The 20,417-nt window shown below is 40.8% G+C and overlaps 1 protein-coding gene across 5 annotated transcripts in view; it reads right to left on the bottom strand.

Annotated features, from left to right (window-relative positions):
• The window catches only part of ZDHHC14 (zDHHC palmitoyltransferase 14), a 173,172-nt gene that overhangs the window by 151,893 nt on the left and 862 nt on the right, over positions 1-20,417 (bottom strand). The window lies entirely within an intron of this gene.

Raw genomic sequence — 20,417 nt, 5'->3', positions numbered from 1 at the left:
GCATACCCCAGCTGTACCCAGGGGTAGGGTGTGCCACAAGATTGTAAGCCTGTTGAAAGGGAAAGGCAGTAAGTTTTTAAAATCCTTTCAGTATAGTCTGGAGACAAGAGCTCTGCTGAGCTATAGCAGGAACAGGTTGAAGAGGCTAGGAAAGTTAAAGAAGAAGAAAGGAAAGGCCAAAAAAATTAGGAGTTTATCTAACAGAAAAACTGAGTACATCTATAGAACAATAACTATACCATTATAGAGCAATTCTGAAATAAATACATGGGCATCATTCCACAATTTATTATTATACATATATTTTCCGGGTTTACTATTATTCAGGTAAAATGCAACATGGGGGGGAGAGAAGGGTGGTTAAAGTAAGTTGTATTTAATGTTTCAGCGGATGGCAGAAAAATGCAAGGGTGAGAAGCGATGCATAAAAGTAGTGAGTGTTATAGGGAGAATTCTCAAAGTCTTGCCAAGGATGCCTTTAACTGAAAAAGGTACTTTAATAAAAAGTATCTTGATTTCTCCAGAACTAAAAATATTCCACAGATTAGTTCCACGAATTCCTATGAACGGTGCACATACAAATTGCTTAATAGTTTTAAAAGTTTTCCTGATACACTTTCATCAAAATTCAATTCATACAATTTGAAATAGTTGAAATATTAGACAGCAAACATTGTCATTAAGAAATGAGCACTCCAATGGTTCTGTGTGTCCAGCATAACACTACAATCATCTCAGCAGCATGAAGATAATAATTGCCTTGGGGGTGATGGGTTGAGGGAAAATGCTTAGAATTCATTGAGCCAAACAGGAATGGATACACGTTATACAGTGTGTTCCAGCCTTTTACATAATATACTGTTATACAAGAGCTTTTATGTACTACTCTTGTCAAGTAAAATGATTAAAAAGTTTATCTTAACAGGTTCCACACCTAAAAAGTTTCCTTTGCCTTGGAGAAAGTTCAAGTCTTGTTCAAAACATGGGCAAAAACAGTGCAAATTCATAATCCTTCCTTTATTTTCAACCCTCCTCCCCTCAAAAAGCCACAAACCAAATGTTCTTACTTTGATCCATTATACACCTGCAATATTAATGCTACAATTATACAAAAGTCACTATCAATATAATTCTCTCTTTTCTTTGAGTGGGTTTAATTGTGTGAAATGGTTTCATATTTGCAAGATATTTAGTCTCCAGTTTTGTTTTCATATTATAAAATATTTTTTTGCCAAACAACAACATCTGCAGTAGGACTACTGCTGGCATAGCTCTATCTTTAAAGCCTATAATGCACATGCACAATGTGTTGACATAGCCTTAAGTAGTTTCTCACCCTTATGTGAACATTAGAGTCATTTCACCACATTGAACAATGAAGTAGAATCATTGCCACCAGTACAATATGTATTGAGTACACTAAACAACAGCTTAGTGCATATATTCAAATGACGCTGGGGTGGGGTTGGGAGGTGCTCAGAATATCTAAGTTTTTAGCCACTTCTGACCAATACACCTCACCCAAAACACTCCGTGTCCATATCTGTCTCTATCCTTATGGGTCATTTCTTATTAAGATGAGTCAATCTGAACAACAATTGTTGCTGTTCACATAAAAAAGACAGGTTCCACTATTCATGTTTTTTCCTCTTTCAGATAAAAGATAGACTGCTCCTGAATGTGGCAAATAGCATTAGAAGTGATCAAAACTCCTTTTCTGTCAACCGACTGACATGATAAAGTAGCAGTGTTGTAGCAAAACCCCCAGTTTTTATTTTTCTTTTTTTAATGCATTCTCTCCCCTTCCCCAACCATTTCTGACTTGTTCTCTCCCTCTCTATTCCCTATAGATAAGTATAAGTGAGCTAAGACATAGAATAAGCTTTAGCATTTTATTTTGGTAGCAAGTTGTATTTGTTTTGCTTTTTCTCCTTCTTTATATTGTATAATTATGTTGATATTGATTTTTACTGTTCTATATTACTGTTTTACTGGTACTATATGATTTACGCCTACATATGTAAGTTAGCATAAGTCATGCCAAGTTTCCATTTTGTTTGTCAAGCCTCCATCCTGTCCCCAGGCCCAATTGTGTAACCCATGACTCACACCTACCCCTCCTATGTAACTTGGCTCCTGAATGAATGGGGATAAATAAAGATGCTTGAGAGACAATGGCAGTAGGTCTAAAAATAGTTCTCTCTGAATGACCAAACCATCAACACCAATACCTGGACCAAAGACCCAGCCCTTGGAACCACCCTCAGCATTCAAGAAACAAAAGATAAGGCAACCCACCATTGGGCCAAGGCTGCACATGCTCAATAAGAACAGCTGGAACCCTCTGGAACAGGACTGACCTTGCCTGGACATGCCCTCCCCATAGAAGATCAGAGGTAGTTTGCCCCATAAAAGGGGCAGTGAAGGCTGACTCCTTGGATACCCTCTCTATCTGGACCAGCACCATGCCACACCACCTATCCACCCAGAGGCCCTGCCGGCAACCCCCTCTGGACAACATCTACTGGACAAGGACCCCTTTCCAGCCTGGATAGGTAGCTATTACCTCCCACTCCCTCTTCAACCAAGGATTTGGACTCTGCTTCTCTTCCCCACCTGGACTCCAACCCTTCCACTGAGTCGCTTTCTCCTGCTGCCATTGTGCGTACGTGCATGCATACATGCACCAATAACTTCATGGGACTGTGCTGCATGTTGTCTGTTTAATAAACCTGTTATTTGGACCTCTGAGTTGGGTTTTCCTTTACTATGGTTCAGCCCTGCTCCAATCTCTGCTCCTTGCCCCTCTAACTTCTCTCATTTCTCCCTCTCCTGCTTCTGGCTCACTGCCACCTCCAACACCTGTCCTAAGCTCCTCTCTGCCTCCAACCCCCCTGTTTCTTTGCCACTGTCTTATACCCGCTGCCTTTTCCCCTGAGCAACCAGGTTTCTGCCTCAATTTCTTTCCTGGTTGTCTCCTCCTTGCCACTACTTATCTGCCCCCCACCCCAATACAGGCATACCTCGTTTTATTGCGCCTCGCTTTATTGTGCTTCACAGATACTGTGGTTTTTTGTTTTTTGTTTACAAATTGAAGGTTTGTGCTCGTTTACCATTCCGAAAATCCTAGGGCCCTTAAGAATTATGCTAAATCTACTCTGCCTGTGCTCTATAAATGGAACAACAAAGCCTGGATGACAGCACATCTGTTTACAACATGGTTTACTGAATATTTTAAGCCCACTGTTGAGACCTACTGCTCAGAAAAAAAGATTCCTTTCAAAATATTACTGCTCATTGACAATGCACCTGGTCACCCAAGAGCTCTGATGGAGATGTACAACGAGATTAATGTTGTTTTCATGCCTGCTAACACAACATCCATTCTGCAGCCCGTGGATCAAGGAGTAATTTCGACTTTCAAGTCTTATTATTTAAGAAATACATTTCGTAAGGCTATAGCTGCCATAGACAGTGATTCCTCTGATGGATCTGGGCAAAGTAAATTGAAAACCTTCTGGAAAGGATTCACCATTCTAGATGCCATTAAGAACATTCGTGATTCATGGGAGGAGGTCAAAATATCAACATTAACAGGAGTTTGGAAGAAATTGATTCCAACCCTCATGGATGACTTTGAGGGGTTCAAGACTTCAGTGGAGGAAGTAACTGCAGATGTCGTGGAAATAGGAAGAGAACTAGAATTAGAAGTGGAGCCTGAAGATGTGACTGCATTGCTGCAATCTCATGATAAAACTTTAACGGATGAGGAGTTGCTTCTTATGGATGAGCAAAGAAAGTGGTTTCTTGAGATGGAATCTACTCCTGGTGAAGATGCTGTGAACATTGTTGAAATGACAACAAAGGATTTAGAATATTACATAAACTTAGTTGATGAAGCAGCAGCAGGGTTTGAGAGGATTGACTCCAATTTTGAAAGAAGCTCTACTGTGGGTAAAATGCTATCAAACAGCATCACATGCTACAGAGCAATCTTTCGTGAAAGGAAGAGTCAATCGATGCCGCAAACTTCATTGTTGTCTTATTTTAAGAAACTGCCACAGCCACCCCAACCTTCAGCGACCACCACCCTGATCAGTCAGCAGCCATCAACATCGAGGCAAGACCCTCCACCAGCAAAAAGATTATGACTTGCTGAAGGCTCAGATGATGGTTAGCATTTTTTAGCAATAAAGTATTTTTTAATTAAGGTATGTACATTGTTTTTTTAGACATAATGCTATTGCACACTTAATTGACTACAGTATAGTGTAAACATAACATTTATATGCACTGGGAAACCAAAAAATTCGTGTGACTCGCTTTATTTGTGATACTTGCTTTATTGCAGTGGTCTGGAACCGAACCCGCAATATCTCCGAGGTATGCCTGTATCTCAGCTGTCTACCTCAGTTTCCAGCCCCAGTCTATCTTAAGTAAACCCAAACCTTAGTTCCTCAGCCAGCTTCTCTGAAGTCCCCTGGTTCTAATCCCGGTTCTGCCAACTTTCACTCCCTACACTAACTCTCTCTCTCACTTGAACCTTCCCCCAAGTGCACACATACATACTGTACCATCCAAGTTAGGAACTCACCTGTGTGTATGTGTAGGTGGGGTGTATGTCTGCAAACTGGTGAGTATGTATGTATATGTTACTGTGTGTATGATATATGAATTGGTGATTTGTGTCTAACTTTTGGGGTGTATAGTGTATGTGCTTGAATTGGTGATAGGTATGCATGTGCCTAGGCTGGTTTGGATGTGTATGTGCCTGAGCTGGTAGTGTGTGTATGCACCTAACTGATTTGTGTGTTTGTATATGTGCAATTGTGTCATACCCTCCTGTCTAACAGTGTAATATTGAGATCCTGAGAGTTGGCCTCACCCCACAGGGCAACAACAGACTTCATAGACATTAGGGCTGGAAGGGACCTCGGAAGATCATTGACTCCAGTCCCCTGTCCCAGGGGCAGGAAGTCAGCTGGGGACAATGTACCTCTCACTTTGGAATAGCCAACTCAACCATTCAAGTATATAAAGTCTGCATTCAGTAGGAAAAAAATATACTAATGCAATGTTATATTTAAGTATTCAAAGTACAGAATTTACAAATTGTAGATGGTGTAAATAACTCAAAACAAAGTTGTGGCAGGGTTAGAATAATGTTGTAACCATAATGATCCTGAAAAACTGTGAGGGGTGAGGACTTTTGTGGACAATATTTGTATTGGACAAACTGTTTAGTTGGGTATTAGGTACTCTTCCATGGGTTGTGGAGGGCCACTAGGGGGTGCTTCTGTGCTGGGCCACCTACCTCACTGCACCCAACCACCTTCCAGGCTCCAAGTGCCTCCCTGGGGGCACGTCATGTCTGGCCGACCCTCTTCCTGGAGCACACCCACGAGCCTGAGTTAATGCCACCACCACTGGGTCTGGACTGATCCTGGCTCTGTGCCCCCTGGGAAACACAGACCTAGAAGTCCTTGAGGATACCCGACCCACTCCAAGACCTTAGGGTGCTTCCCTCAGTCTGTAGCACAAATAGTGGTCTCCCTTAGTCAACTGAACCAAGGCAACCCTGAGGCATAATCTAGACCCACTCCCAATAAGTCTCCCACGCTAGGTACAAAAAACTTTATTGGTTACAAGGAGTAGGTTTGGAACAGGGTACAGGGTTGAGCAATATCAGAGAAATCCCACAGAGTGAACTGGCATGGCTGGGTAGCTTTTGATCGCACACCTGAGTTACTGCAAGCTATATATCTACTTAGATCTCAGGTAGCTTACTCACGAGTATCATCCAGAGGCAGGTAGAGAGTCCCTCTGGACCCAGACTGCTCATTGATCATGGGTTTCAAGGGAGAGAGCAAGTTTCAGATGGTCCAGCTTCTCCCTAAGTTTTTACATCATGGCTACTGCCTCTCCTCCTGGGCAGTCCTTAACTTATATTGACCTTATGACCTCATTTACCTAGCCCAATGGAGGCCAGCACCTTTTGGCTGCCAGCCAACCAATTTGAAATGCATCACTGGTTGCCAGGTAGACTGGCATTCCTTAGAACAATAGGGAACCTAAGCCCCCCACCCAGGTACATGATGCTAGTCACATAGGCAGAGGAAGCAAGTTTCCCCCACCTCCCTCAGGAATGTATCCAGCTCAGGTTATAACTCAGGGTTACCTAAAGAGATGAAATGTCTGCCCTCTGCAGTGACCACATTAACCAAATTGTCACATAGCAGAGTTTTTGGGGACAGACATGCTGCCACACAGGTCACATATAAAGTGACATATAGTTTAAACTGTCAATATTGAATTGGTCATTTTTGTCTCAAACCTTAATTGGGGGATTGGGAGGGGGTGTTAATAAAAGGATAAAAGAGAATGCTGCATACCGATTACAATATTTACTGCTATGTGAAATTTGAATTAAGAGTGGAAAAAGCAGATACGATCTCATTACTTAGAGTTCATTATGTAAAGATCTCATTAGCATCTTTGACACAATGTGCAACTACTTTACAGTTACTAATCAGAAGGAAATCACTAAAATACATAAAGATTCAAAACCACATTTATCAAACGGAAAGCTGTCATGGGCATTCTTCAAAAAGTTGTGGATTTCATCCAAAGTTCCTAATACCCCCATCTCCCCACCCCCTCCACTAAAGGAAAGGAAGACCATTCAAAACCTTTAATTTAGCCTTACTAAAATAGTAACTTGTACATAATTAAATTGTAACTAGTTTCCATTATAATGCCACATTTTGACTTCAAACCTTTTTGCCTTGAAAACAGGTTTAGACTAAAGATCTGAAAATTTATTTTGAAAACAAATATTGTTGTGGAGTAAAAAAGTATGCTGAGGACCAGAACTGAATAATTACAAACTTATTTTGATATTAAATATGATTTTCAGCTAGCACTTTCTTTTGTAATTACCACTTCTTAGTTTCACTGATAAGCTTTTGCATCTGCTCAGTTAAAAGAAAGTGAGCTGCAATATTATTATCTTTTTATGGTTAGCTACCACTAGTGTCACTGGAACTCTTCCTCAGTATTACTACCTTGAATAAGAAAAACACCATGCACTGTTGCATCTGCAAATCTGTCGCCTCTCTATCATCTGGTTCAAAAAACTACACACGTGCTGACAGCTAACAGAAGACTACTATCAGGTTAACAAAAAAGACATTTCCTTAACTATGTTATCAGAGCCATTTTTAATATTTAAAAATAAAACCACATTTCTCCCTCTAACTGTATTCCTTTATTTATGTCACACAGCTTATACAATTATAAAATATTCCCAGCTTTTTTTTTTTTTTTTAATTAAGTTTTACTATCTTGTTCTCATGTGATAACTCAGGGCTGTCCAACCGGTAGCCCACAGACTACATGTAACCTGCAAGGGGTTAAAGTGTGGCCTACAGGCTTGCAATCAGCCACCTCCACCCCCATTGCTTCCGTTTCAGTGAATGGTAGCCAGTCTTCAGGGCTGGGCAGCATTACTGGAGGTTGTGTAAAAAGTTCACTGCCTGGGCTTACAGTTCTTGTGCAACACGCATGAAGCTGGGAGGCCACTCCCACAGTCGGGTTTGGGGGTGTTATCAATCAAGTTGTGTCATAAACAATATAAACCAGGATTAGGCAACTCCCAGCACACATGCCAGAGTGTGGCATGTGAAGACATTTTGCTTGGCACTCGCACTTCTGGGAAGGGTCTGAGGCTTCACTGCCACAAAAAGGATCAGGCCCCTCACAGCTCCCCTGCCTTCTGCCCCTGGCATGCCAACATCTTACAGAAGTTCCCAACCACTAGGCCACAGCCCAGTCCCGGGCCGCAAAGGGTTGGCTGCTAGGACGTGGCATGAGCCCCCTGCTTGAACCCCCGTCTGTTTGCCCAAGCGAGAAGCTACCTGGGTTAAATCTGAACTTCCAGGGCTAAAGCTACACAGTGAGACAGCCCCAGGAGGGAGGCAGCTGGCTCCATGTGCCCCATCCCACACTGTCTGGCCACGGTATAAAAAAGGTTGGGAACCACTGTCTTACAAGTCCAGGTTGCAGGTGTTTCTGGCACTCTGCTCAAAAACGTTACTGGTCTCTGATATAAACCATTATTTTTGCCTAGCTCCTATGTAAATGAGTGTTTTTCTCCTGCCGTAATGAAGGAAAAAAACCATGTGCACACTTAACTCTGTAGAAAATTGAAAATATGAAGAGTCATAAATCATGTGATGACTGGTCTTCTAGAATTGTTATTTTTCTAGCATGACAATTACAAGGTAAGAATTAAATAGGAATTTATCTACATCTGTGACTTGAGGGGATTCCAAAGAAATAGAGCAAAAGAAATGTACTTGGAAAAGTTTCTCTCTCTCTCAAGACATATTGCTACACAAAATCAGAGGGTGTGATAAAGAGCACTGCAATAGGAATTAATGCACTTGTGAGACCTTTTGATCAGGAAAGCAAAAGACCATTGGCATTGGATAACAGCCACATTTATTAATTTTAACAGAAATTTTGGAAGGAATATTAATTCTTGGCTCAAATACTGATCTCTAACAAATAATAATCAGGATAAGTCTTAATATGGGAACGGACTATCCCACAGAGTTGCTTTCTGCTAAAGCATTCATGACAGTAGCCACAACAGGATATTGGACTAGATGGAGCTTGGGTTGTGATTCATTAATGCAGTGAATATGTCCCTTTTTTGCTGAATGGATTTAGTGCCCAGTCTTGGAAATAGGATTTAAAATTGTAAGTGGCCCAGAGAGCAAATGTTTACATGTAGTATAAAACTACAAACCTCTGTTACAGTCTGTGTTAGAAAATTATATTAGTCTACTGAGTTACTAGTGTTCATCATACTCTCTTGCATTCTGAATGCTGTTTATGGCTTGAGAAACACTAATGGTTACACTTTTAATAGAAAGCTCTAGTTCTTTATTAGAACTCCAGTTATTTTAACAAACAGAAGTGTAGTCAGAATGATTCTCTCTGCCAATGAAAAGATTTTTTTTTTCAGGAAGGAAGCTAGTTTATGGCCTTATTAAAATGGATAGGTCAAGAAAAATATCCAAAAAGGAGAAATGACACCAGGCAAAGGAAGCTGCCTGGCTTTTCCATTTTATTAGTATGGCTTTTGTACATTTGTGGCCCCTAAATCCACATTTCAGTTTTTCCCCACAGTTCTTTTATATATAGCTGAGCAGTTAGTTGACATTTTCTATGTCATCATGTACACATGCCAACTCCCAAAAATGTAGAGTAAGATTTCTTCCCCCAAGAATAATAACAAAACCTTTATCTTCATTGTTGTGTGAGCTCGATGCCGAATTATATAGGACTGAATTAAGCACAGGTCAGACCTGTTCAATTTAAAACTTTTATTGTTTCACAAAGTCATAAACTAAAGGAGGTCTGTTGGTTCACGAGGTTCCCAAATCAAGCCCTTGCTCTCTAACCCGGAGGCTAGGTGCGGCTGCCTGATTCAGTAGTCTCAGAACTGGTCAACAGCTCATTTAAAAGGAGTCCCTTATCTTTTTTTAGGCAAAAGATACAAAACTGTCCCCATGGTGGAAGTGAGGCATCTAACATAACTTTACTATTAGTTATATATGATAACACTTATACATATGCATTTTCTAATTCTTACTTCTATTGGTTATTTAGTTAACTTATCTATATTATAATATCAGGTGATACACTTTGTATTATAATCATTACGCTTCTTATGTTAATTCTTAATGACCTTTATATTTCTTATGCTAATTTTCTATAACCTAAATACATTATTCATCTATATGTTTTGCTGGTTTTTGCAGGGTTAAAATGTCAAAACTGACATAATATGCGGTTGTTTTTTCGTCATTGCGGTTTAGCCATGCAGTTTCCTATTCTTAACAATGTAAGCGGCCTGTCTGCTATTTTTATCATTGTTTAAAGGTCAGAAGTTCAGTATTTTCATCTAAGGGTCAGAAAGTGATTACCAGAATGTCAATCGCTGACTCCTCAACCTCCTTGAAGCATTCTGGAAGTTTTAGTGCATTTTTTTTAATGCTAGGCCTTGCTTAGCATAAGCACTCTCTCACAATTGTTGTGGGGGGGAGGGGGAGAAGGCAGCAGCCAAAAGGAATACTAACAGCTAGAGGAAGGAAAATGGGACCAAAATAAAAGAAGATAGATTTAAAAGTATGCTCTAAACTTGCCCCTTCAACTAATACCACACAGTGAATACCAACAAAGTGCAACTCACTTTGTAATGGAAAAAAGTAGGAGTGAAACATTTATAGGGGAAAAAAAAAAAGAAAAGCAGCTAAGATTCTGTAGAAAGGAGAGTCAGCAAGAGTCTAAAAACCTTATTTTCTCTCTTACCTTGCTACTAAGAACTATTTCTTTCTGTGAATGTCTGCACTGAATACTCCCTCCCATTTTTTAAGAGCACTGAATGAAAGGAGTGTGTGCATTAACTGTAAATACTATGGGAAAGTATTTGCATAAGTACACATATGCACTAAGCACAAATACATATAAAAATGCACCCACAGTATGTTCCAAAACATTTTGAATATACACCTAGTTAGTAAAGCACTGCCAATAATTTAAAGATCAGCCAGATACAAAGTCATTCTCTTTCAGCCCATGGAAAACTACACTATGCATGCTTGCGTAGAGAGAACACATAAAATGCATTAATGTGTTCAAGTAAAGCCCATCAAATGAGGGATAAGGGAAATTCGCTTAATAAAACACAAACTATACTTCATGCCAGAAAGAGAGTTATCTTCAGCTTCTTGGTGGTTAACATTTTTTAATAGGGATAATTTGATAAATAGATGAAAGAAAGAAAAGGGCATGCTTGGGTGGATATCATCCACAAGGAAAACACCCAACAGCTGGCACAAATTGACAGTCTAAATGTAAGAAGCATGCTTCACTATAAACCCCAACCTGAACCTTTTATTACAAAAATAGCAATCAGACTGAGACAAAAAAGCAGATTTTAGAGTCTATCCTGCCACTATTAAGTTAATTTATTTCTTCTGTTGAAAATTCTGCCACTAAGCTGATGAATGGAGATCTGAAAGGCCCTTCAGTACATTATTGCAGGTGACCACTTTGTTATGCATTATTAAGCAGCTACTACACTGTACATAGCAGAAGACACATTTCTGCGGTACGTAATGTAATCCTTTTAGTTTGCATATCATAGCATTTACTAGGTTTTTAGTTGCTGTTGTGTTGGTCTAAGGACAGCAAGCAGAGTCTCCTTATGCCTGAAGAAAGGTACTTGTGCCCGAAAGCTTGCTAAGAACTTTTTTCCAACTACTTACTCTAATAAACTATATCCAATCTACCCAAAGAACTTTGCCTGCCATAATGTTTACTATATACTTTTCAATTGCTTTATGTTGCAAAGTATATTAGTGAACAGCAGAAATGTGTAGGCACATGCTTGGATAATATATTTCAATATTTACTTGAATAAAAGACAAAGTTCTCCCCCCCCACACACACATACCCATTAGCTTAGGGAAAAAAACTCATCTGACATTAGCGTACAAGGAAACCTCATTAAATACACTATCTAAAGCACCACGTGCTCAGTAACGGAAACCAACTATGAAGTTGATCAAATGCAGCCAACACTGAGCATGACTATAAAACGCACGGCCTATATTGGGTGAACATACTGATGGGGACCTACCACAAGGATAGGTTAGTGCATCTTATCTGAATAAGATATATGTGCCTGTTACGCTTGGTCCCCCCCCAGCACCAACTCTTTTTCAAATGAGGAACTACACTGTATACGTTTCAGCTTCCTCTTCAGTCCCACAGCTGAGCTTCACATTTCTTTGCCATTTCCAATTATTCCTGTTTCTTCATCAGCCTTAAATATCTGGCAAACATCACAAAATGGGGGCCCAAACAGTTCACCCAGTAACCCTGTTGCCCTCTCTCTCAGCCTGTCATATACGATCAGTGTGGCCTTGCCTTCCATAATAAGGTGGAGTCAGATCAGGTTGCCCTGTGCTTTACCTGCATATAAAATTTTGGAGGATCCCAGGACTTATGACAAGAACACCCAGTTCCAATCATGCATAGAGGGCTAATTAACACATGGCTCTTTTGAGGGACAGAGCCAGAAATCTGGAGTACACATACTGAGCTATGGGGTCACCCTGGGTTGAAATACCGTTGACTCTGCTGGGGCCCAGCCCAATGAACATGTACAGTAAATCATGAGCCTTCTAACTTTGAACTAATAACATGCATAGTTTGTACTATATAAGTAGGTGCTGAAATGCTGCTTACAAGTGTGTTTCTGGAGTACAAAAAGAAATGCAAAAATCTAGAACTCTTGGTCCAGAGATGACAACTTTTATTAGAAAAACTAAGAAATTGCAAAAATATATTTTTTTTTTCCTTCAAGCTTTCAGGCTCACACACCCTTCATTGGGCTTAGGGAAAGTTAAAGTACTATGCTAAAACTTGCAGGTTTCGAGAAGTAAATAAATAAACAAACAAAAGACATCAATTCTGGATGAAATCAATTACTCTAGGCATGTTTATTTCAAGGTCAGCATTCTCAAATTTACCTCTCACTTCCAGCAACTCAAGAAGAGCAAGGTCTGACAGTAAATTGGGGTTGGGAGGTCGAGGGGTGCAGGACACTAATAAATTAGCTTTGAGACAAGATCCCACCACTAGGATTAAATTAGCTTTAAGACAATATCCCTCCTCCCTTGATTACCTAAAATATACGGAATAGCACAAAAGGGTAACCAGATCACTGAGGTAGACAGGAAAATACAGTATATTTTGTGTGTGGACTGACTAAAAATTAGAAATGTAAACAAGTTATCTTTTATCCTGCTTTTAAGATGAGTAAGTTCATCAGAGAAGACATATTACGATCATTTTACCAATGCTACATTATCACATGCAAAGATTCCATCTTTCCAAATAGTAGAAAGCATTTGTCACAAAAAAGTGATTAAGCAATTTCATCGAGCAGTCATTTAGCTTGCTAACATGAGTATTTATACACAAAATATTTGCTCTGATGTGTGTCAAAAGTATTACTAAACACACTGTAATGAAGCAGCACTGCTTTTACTGTACAATCTAAATTCCAACAGGCATGAGTTACGAAAACTCTTCCAGTTACATTAGTTCTTGGAGTAAGAAGATACAGAACAAATTGACAACTACTACAACAGTAGTTGAAACATGGGGACTTGTCTGCACACCCAGAAGTTGCATCAGTTTAAATTCCTAAAGCAGCCAAAAAAAGACACATCTTGGGGGTGGAGGTGGGGGTGAGAGGGAAATGAAATCTTATATATGGCCACATTTGGAAAAAAAAAAAAAAAAAAATCAGTTTATACCCAACTTCCAAGTGTGCTCATAAAGACATTTGAACAGGTTCAACTGGACTATGAAAAGAAGATTTAGTCAAACTGCTACAGCATGCATTTAGACAAAGCCTAATGATCTCCAGTTTGTAACAAGATGCTATTTTTAAATGCATAATTCAGCTTCCCTCTGTAAAGGCACTATACTGTCCATGATGAAGTTTAAAGCAGAGGGGTTTGCTTTCCTTTTTTTCTGTGCATGTAACCAGTTAAAACCACATTATTAAGCCTAGTTTACCGAAGTTTCACCAATAAATCAATTTAAAGATGTGCAATACCCTTGGTACCAACTGGCAGGTCATGGTGAAGAAGCTTGCACTTAGGCTGCTCAGGGCTGCGTCTGCTCCAATTATAAGAGACTTATGTGAAGCAACCTTACAGCTGCCTACGACACTATATGGCACAAGGCCTCAAATATAAACTACACTATGATACCTGACCACAAGCTATGTGCTTTCATTATGAACATGATCGCCAGCTGTTCATTCAAATTCACAACCAGACAAGGAGAAAAAAGCAGTGTACAAACTCTGAAGAATGGAGTTTGCCAAGGATCAGTGCTACTACCAATACTTTTCAATAGAGACACCTCAGACTTCCTGCATACAACATCTAAGCCAGTGCTTCCCAAATTGTTCCCTCAGCATGATCCCATTTATAGCCCCATTTCCTCACCATGGCCCCTCACTCCCAACCCACAGCCCCACCACGCCTGCAACCCCACCTGCTCATGTTGCAACTGCATTTGAGGTCACAACCCACAGTTCAGGAACTGGTAATTTAAGGCAATAAACGTACACTGAAAATGTTGCTATAGTAGGTCAAGGAACAAACATGACAGACTTGGAAGAGATATTGAGTACCATCTTCATAAGTGGCACTTAAGTTGAATATTCTAATGTTATAAAAGCTTCAGTCTATCTGTCTGGCATGAACATGTGAGTTCTAATTGGCTGACAAAGAGCCAATCAGAATGTGAAGAGGTGTTCGAACAGGTGGCAATGCACTGCCATGATGGTGGGGACACAGAGGATGGAGTGGGGTGGCAAGACCAGCACAGCTGGCCTCCGCCCAGCCCTGCTCCCTGGAGGCAATGGAACGGACAGAACCTGCAGGTGATGACGATGGGGGGAGGGGGGGGGCAAGGCCACCAAAGCTGGCCTCGCTTCCTCTCTTGCTCCTTGGAGGTAATGGCAGTGTCGGTGGCATGGGGGGAGTGGAGGTTGGGATGCCGGGGGGGGGGAGGGGGTGAGAACATGGTACCCCTTTCTGCCATCGCTGCCTGCAGGGCCAACCCTGCAGCGGAGGGGGGAGGAGAGAGCAGCAGCGGTAGAAGGAGGGGAGTGGGACCAGGCCTGATGCAGGTGGGGGGGGGTGGAGGGGGGAGAGCAATGGGTCCAGCCCAACACAGCAGTGGCCTGTTCTAGGAGCAATTCCTGAGGCCTGCCTCACCCAGGGTCAGAGCCAGGAGTCCCATGCCGCCAGGCAGCATCTCCAGCCACCCTGCCCTGGCCTCTGTGTGGCCACCACCACTCCCCTTGCCCCATCTGCTCCATGTGTGGCTGCCACCACCACCCCCCCGTTCAGTTTTTACTGATTTACACTGAAAAATGGGTGTAAAAAAAAAAAAAAAAAAAAATCAGTAAAACCCAAATAATTTTTAAATATTCTGGTAATTTACCAGTGAAATTCAGTAAAAACTGAAAATGCAGAACACTACCTATACCCTCCCTGATCTCCTTCCCTGGGTTGATCTGTTACTCTACTTTAGGCTCTCTGCTATATCTGCTGCTGTGTTCACTGCTCACTCCCCAATCTGCCAGGTGCCACACAGAGACTGATTGTGCCACATGTGCGTCAGGCTGGCCTCTCCTGGCTAATTTTATAATAAAATACCCCATGTAGTTTTAAATATAAATAAAGAAGTAAGGTTCAAGGTACCAGCTGATTAGCTGATTAGCCTCAAATCGCCTCAAGAGTCTTGGTTTTGAAATAGTTCTTGGGGGTGGGGAGGAGAAGGAAGGATGGCAAGAGGTGTTACACAAAAAAACAAAAGGTAGTTAAGACTGTGGATCAAGATGTGTGCCTCAAAAGGACGGCACAAGGGCCTTAACTGGTCAATGCTGTGACCTTGGCCATAGCAGTGAATGGTGCCAGGGCAGCACCTCTGGAGGTTTGTTGTTCTCAGGGTCAGGGAGAAAAAGATGCTATCTCCCCACGCCTTTTATTTTTTGCCCCACACACATCATGCAGCCTTTAAAAGACTAATTTTCAGCAAAGCCCAGAAGTAACATGCCTACCCCTACACCACAGCAGCAACCCTCTGGCCACTGCTTCTACGTTATGCATGCCATGAATCACCTGGCTCAGGCAACAGGAGGGCAGAACAGCAGGGCTGCTGCAGGAAAGGTTTTTTGGGGGAGTGGAGGTGTCTGCAGTTCCATTCTGGCACACACCCTCCTTACCACCCAGTTTGTGCCCCACTTGCCCACCCATCCTTATGTTACTGGCTGGCAGTCTAGGCCTCCTATCATAAGAACTACTGCATGCAAAGTCATCCTTTCACCTGTATGGACCTCCACAAAAACCAGCAAGGTGCCACATGAACACAAAGATTTGCCTGTGCAGAACAGCTTCCATAATGGAGGTGGCACAGCTGCACACAAGGTCACAACACAACAATCAGAACAAAATTATATGGACAAGAATTACAACAACAAAAACCACAACAATACAACACCTTTTCTAAATGAGCCTCCAAACTCCACTTCATAAATCCATTGGTAATAAAAAAAATCATGGACTAGTCATTGGATTTATGGCACATTATAACCTGCCTGCCATCCAATAACCCCAGCTAACCTCTCCACATTTTACCAGCTACACTGTAATCACCTGTCAACATTCCCCTCTCCCTCCTCCCCATTAACTCCTATCTCCTCTGCCACATGTTTGCATTTTCACAGACCTGCATTTTGCATATTGGCGTAAGCTTCTACTGTTGAACCCAAGAGAGTACAAAAACACCAGCAGACACTCCCTGGGCCTGAAGAAGGGTGTTTATGCCCATAAGCTTGTAAAGAACAATTTTTTTCAACTATTCAGTTGGTCTAATAGAAGATATCACATCTACTACCCAAAGAACTTTGTCAGTCCAACAATAAAAGGACATGTTTGTTTTGGTTTTCTACTTTCCTTCCAAAGGAATTCAAATCAGATCATTTTTGTGGGGGGTAGAGAGAGGTTGGTTGGTTTGTTTTAATCAATACCGCCCCATTTCCCCTTTACCTTCTGCTTATATCCCTTTCATCCTGTTCACTTTTCTCGGTCATACTGTCAAAACTACTACTGTCCCCTACAGTTTGACCTTTCTGTCACAAAAATAGTTGGTTCTTAAGAAAAATCACTCTCTCTCTCCAATCTCTCAGTTCTAATCCTCAAAGGGAACTTACAAAACACCTTTCACAGACAAGCCTATGAACTTCACTTTATCAATGTACTTATACAAAAAATCATGGACTAAATATAAATATTAGATTTGACAGATTATAGCCTGCCTAACATCTGACTCCCCCAGTACCTCTGCACTATTTACCAAACTACATTCAGTCAGTCCCTATCCCCACCCTGTCTCTTACCCACTGACTCCTCAGTTTACATCTTCACCGACTGCCTTTCTTGCATGCATATCAGCCTCTGGCTTCTTTACTATTCAGTCCATCCAGGAGGAGCACACACCAGGTACAGATGCTTCCTTAACCCGATGAAGGGTATTTGTACCTGAAAGGTTGCAAAGAAGAATTTTTCCAACTATTTGAGTTGGTCTAATAAACGATATCAGATTTACCCAAGGAACCTTGTCTTTTTAAGTTAAAACACTTGGCCCCACTCCCACCTGCCTGTGGATCTGGCCTGGCATGAATTGGACATCCCTGTTTTAGCTATTTGGGAGTCACAGAACTTCAGCAGAAGGATTTACAGAACAACTAAGAAGAAGAGTCTGTTCCAAGTAAAGGGAATATCATGGGAAAAAGAAAGATGCCTGGTACTGTAACAAGTGAAGAGGAATAGATAACATCAAAAGGATAACGGACAAGTGTCCACAGTGAAGCAATATGGGCGTCCAGGAACATGCTACTAAACTACCTCTTCTCTACATCTCCTTTAATTGGGATGGGCAGCTGAATTCTTTGAAATGAAGTCTGTTACTCTGAGCAAATGTAAGTTCATTCCATGTTTAAAAAAAGACAATGCAATACCAAGACCACAAAATTCCTAAAATAGTAAGTAACATTTTGCTATCTTTTAATTGTTTCTAAAACTTTCAGTTTAGCTGCATTCATATACCAATCTGTGTGAAATACCTAAACCTCACTGAGATTTAATAGGCACACAGAGCATGATAGAATACCAATTTCTAAATCTCTTTTCTGCAGACAGTAACCCTTTTCTCCCCTCTAAAAGAATCAGTGTCTTTATCAAAGTGAAGATGAATATTTTTAATTTCTGTTCTTCACAGTTGCTGCTTACTGGTCACATGAGAGCAACAATTATTTCTTAAAAGGAAAGGATAATTATTTGCAGAGATGTCAGGCAAGAAACTTGACCTTCAATTTAGAATCTGTCCCCAAAACAACACTTTTAAACAAAAAATTACTTTTTAAATGTTATCAGCCTTACAAGCATCTAAGTTTTGCCAGATGTAAACTAGCAATAAATAATGCTTCAGATTCGTGACTAAATTTGACTACATTCATTTTCCTGAACAAGAACATAATCTACCACACAATTGTAACAACTTGTTAGGAACAACATTTTGTAACTCTCCCTCCCCTTGACAGCAAAAGGTTTAAGTTAATTTAATTAGAATTTGTTCACAGTTTACCAAGCTTTGTATGTATTTCAAGGGAAAAGACAGTGAATGTCATGCAAGAATGACTCACACAGTATCCTATATTACACAGCTATTCGCACAATATGCACCTGCACAATACATACTTGCATGCATAAGTCAAACCTTTTTCCTAGTTTCAAAGCCCCAATAACATGTAGCTGGTTATTTAAAATGGATGTAACTTAGTTTTAGACTTAAATCTTCAGTATACCTTGCCTACTGTAAAACATCACTGAGGCTCAAACATGCAATTCAGCTTACATTACTTAATGGGTCCCAGAGAAAAACTAATCACCAGAACACCAATAATGAAAGACCAGGATAGCAATAAACAGTTAGCCCCAACTGTTCTAATTCATGCAACCAAACAAAAATGTTATTTATTAAGACATGCTTCCCTTGTGAAGACAGCATTTAAAGATGCATTTAAAATTAATTAAGGAGTAATTTATGGAAAGCAATTTGCTCTTTGTCAAAAAGCCAATATGCACCTAATACAGAACTATTGAAGTCAAAGCTGCACAGAGGTCCAAGGAATAGAATACAGAATGTGGGACTAACCAGAGCCAACAACAGAGTAGCACCAACTTTCTTTTATATACATTCAAAATGTATAAAATTCCTGCTTAGAACTAGAAGAGGAAGCGTGATGACATACTGCCAATAGATAATCATAATTCACTGTGTTAGCTCAGTTTCAAGAGGTTCAAAAAGCTTCACACCTGTAGTAAGACAGAGTGAACAAACCTGGGGGGCAACTAGAGGCAGTAACAGTGGAGGGGAGGGGGAAGAAATCACCTTTAATCAACTGAAAGAGATGAAAAAAAAGCATAAAAAACAACAACCCACAAAAATCCTTTATGCAAGCTCAGATATAGTCTGGTTACCTTGATTTCATCTTAACTGCCACGAGTAAGTTAGGGTTTCTGCACATACCTGATTCAATTCAGAAACAATTAAAAGCCACTACCAAGTTTCCTTGAGGCAGTAAAATAACATGCACTGCTTGACTAGTCTATTTTGAAATTATAGAATAGCATTTTTAGAAGCAACAGCTAAACTTCCGTATGATTTAATGTTTTCTACAGAATTTGAAGACTGGACAGCAGCTGTGGGATAAAGTTTTGGAGAACGGACTGATCTCTATGCCATTTCTTCATTTATAAACAGTCAGTTTGACACCACCACAGTTAAAGCAATATGGCATCTTCCTACATACTGGTGATAATTCTTCCTAAAGAGGTTCTTATACTGGAATACGTGATCCCCAAAGAATTAGAAGAATCACATGCATCAACAAACATCCTTAGACAGTTGCAAACACACTAAGAGGTTCAGCCGCTTGTTTTTTCAGTTAAAAAACCTGATAGAGTCCTAATGGTAAAATTTGTACTGAAAAGAGTAAACAAAGTAGGCCTAGCTGCTCAATTCCTCTTCATCTTCCACCTTCTGCAGTTAGCTTCACCACTCCAGACGGAGCAGCACTGATTTGGCAGCTGTGTGCACTGGCTTTTCAGGAATGGAAAGACAACAGTGCTAGATTCAGGACAATAGAGAATAAGACCCTAAAGACTAGTAGAAAAAATGGCATAGAAAAATCTTGCTTCAAAACAATAGATTGTGATTTAAGTTCCCCATGATATGGTGCATTTAGTCAACACCAGATGATGTGACCCAGCTGCACACGGATTAAATGCTACTCTATAGCCACAGTTGCGGAGCCACCCATCTTTCAGTGACAGGAAGACTCCCTCCTTTCATCTTTCATACCAAGAGCAGAGGCATCCCAACTGCTGCCTGCAACCCTCCTTCACAAAAGTTAAGCCATAATGCTTGCCAGAAACCACTGAAAAAAAAGAGAGGGCACCTTTCCTGTGGTCAGTTTTTTGAGGGAAGGATGGCATTTCGGTGCTTTCTACTTGGTCAAAAACCAGACCTGACAGAGTGACAGCCGTTCGTGCACATCCTGACCCCAGCTGTCACACAGCCCTCCAGCCAGGGGCACAAAACCTGGGACAGCAGTGTTTTATTGCATGCACCTGCGATTACCCAGAGTACCTGCTAACCAAAACAGGGTTGCATCCCTTGATGCCTAG

Source organism: Crocodylus siamensis, chromosome 1 (genome assembly GCF_052110815.1).
Source record: "Crocodylus siamensis isolate JL-2025a chromosome 1, ASM5211081v1, whole genome shotgun sequence".
Classification (NCBI taxonomy): domain Eukaryota; kingdom Metazoa; phylum Chordata; order Crocodylia; family Crocodylidae; genus Crocodylus; species Crocodylus siamensis.
The sequence above is the reverse complement of the archived record's forward strand: the minus strand, read 5'-3'. Positions and strand labels throughout refer to the sequence as shown.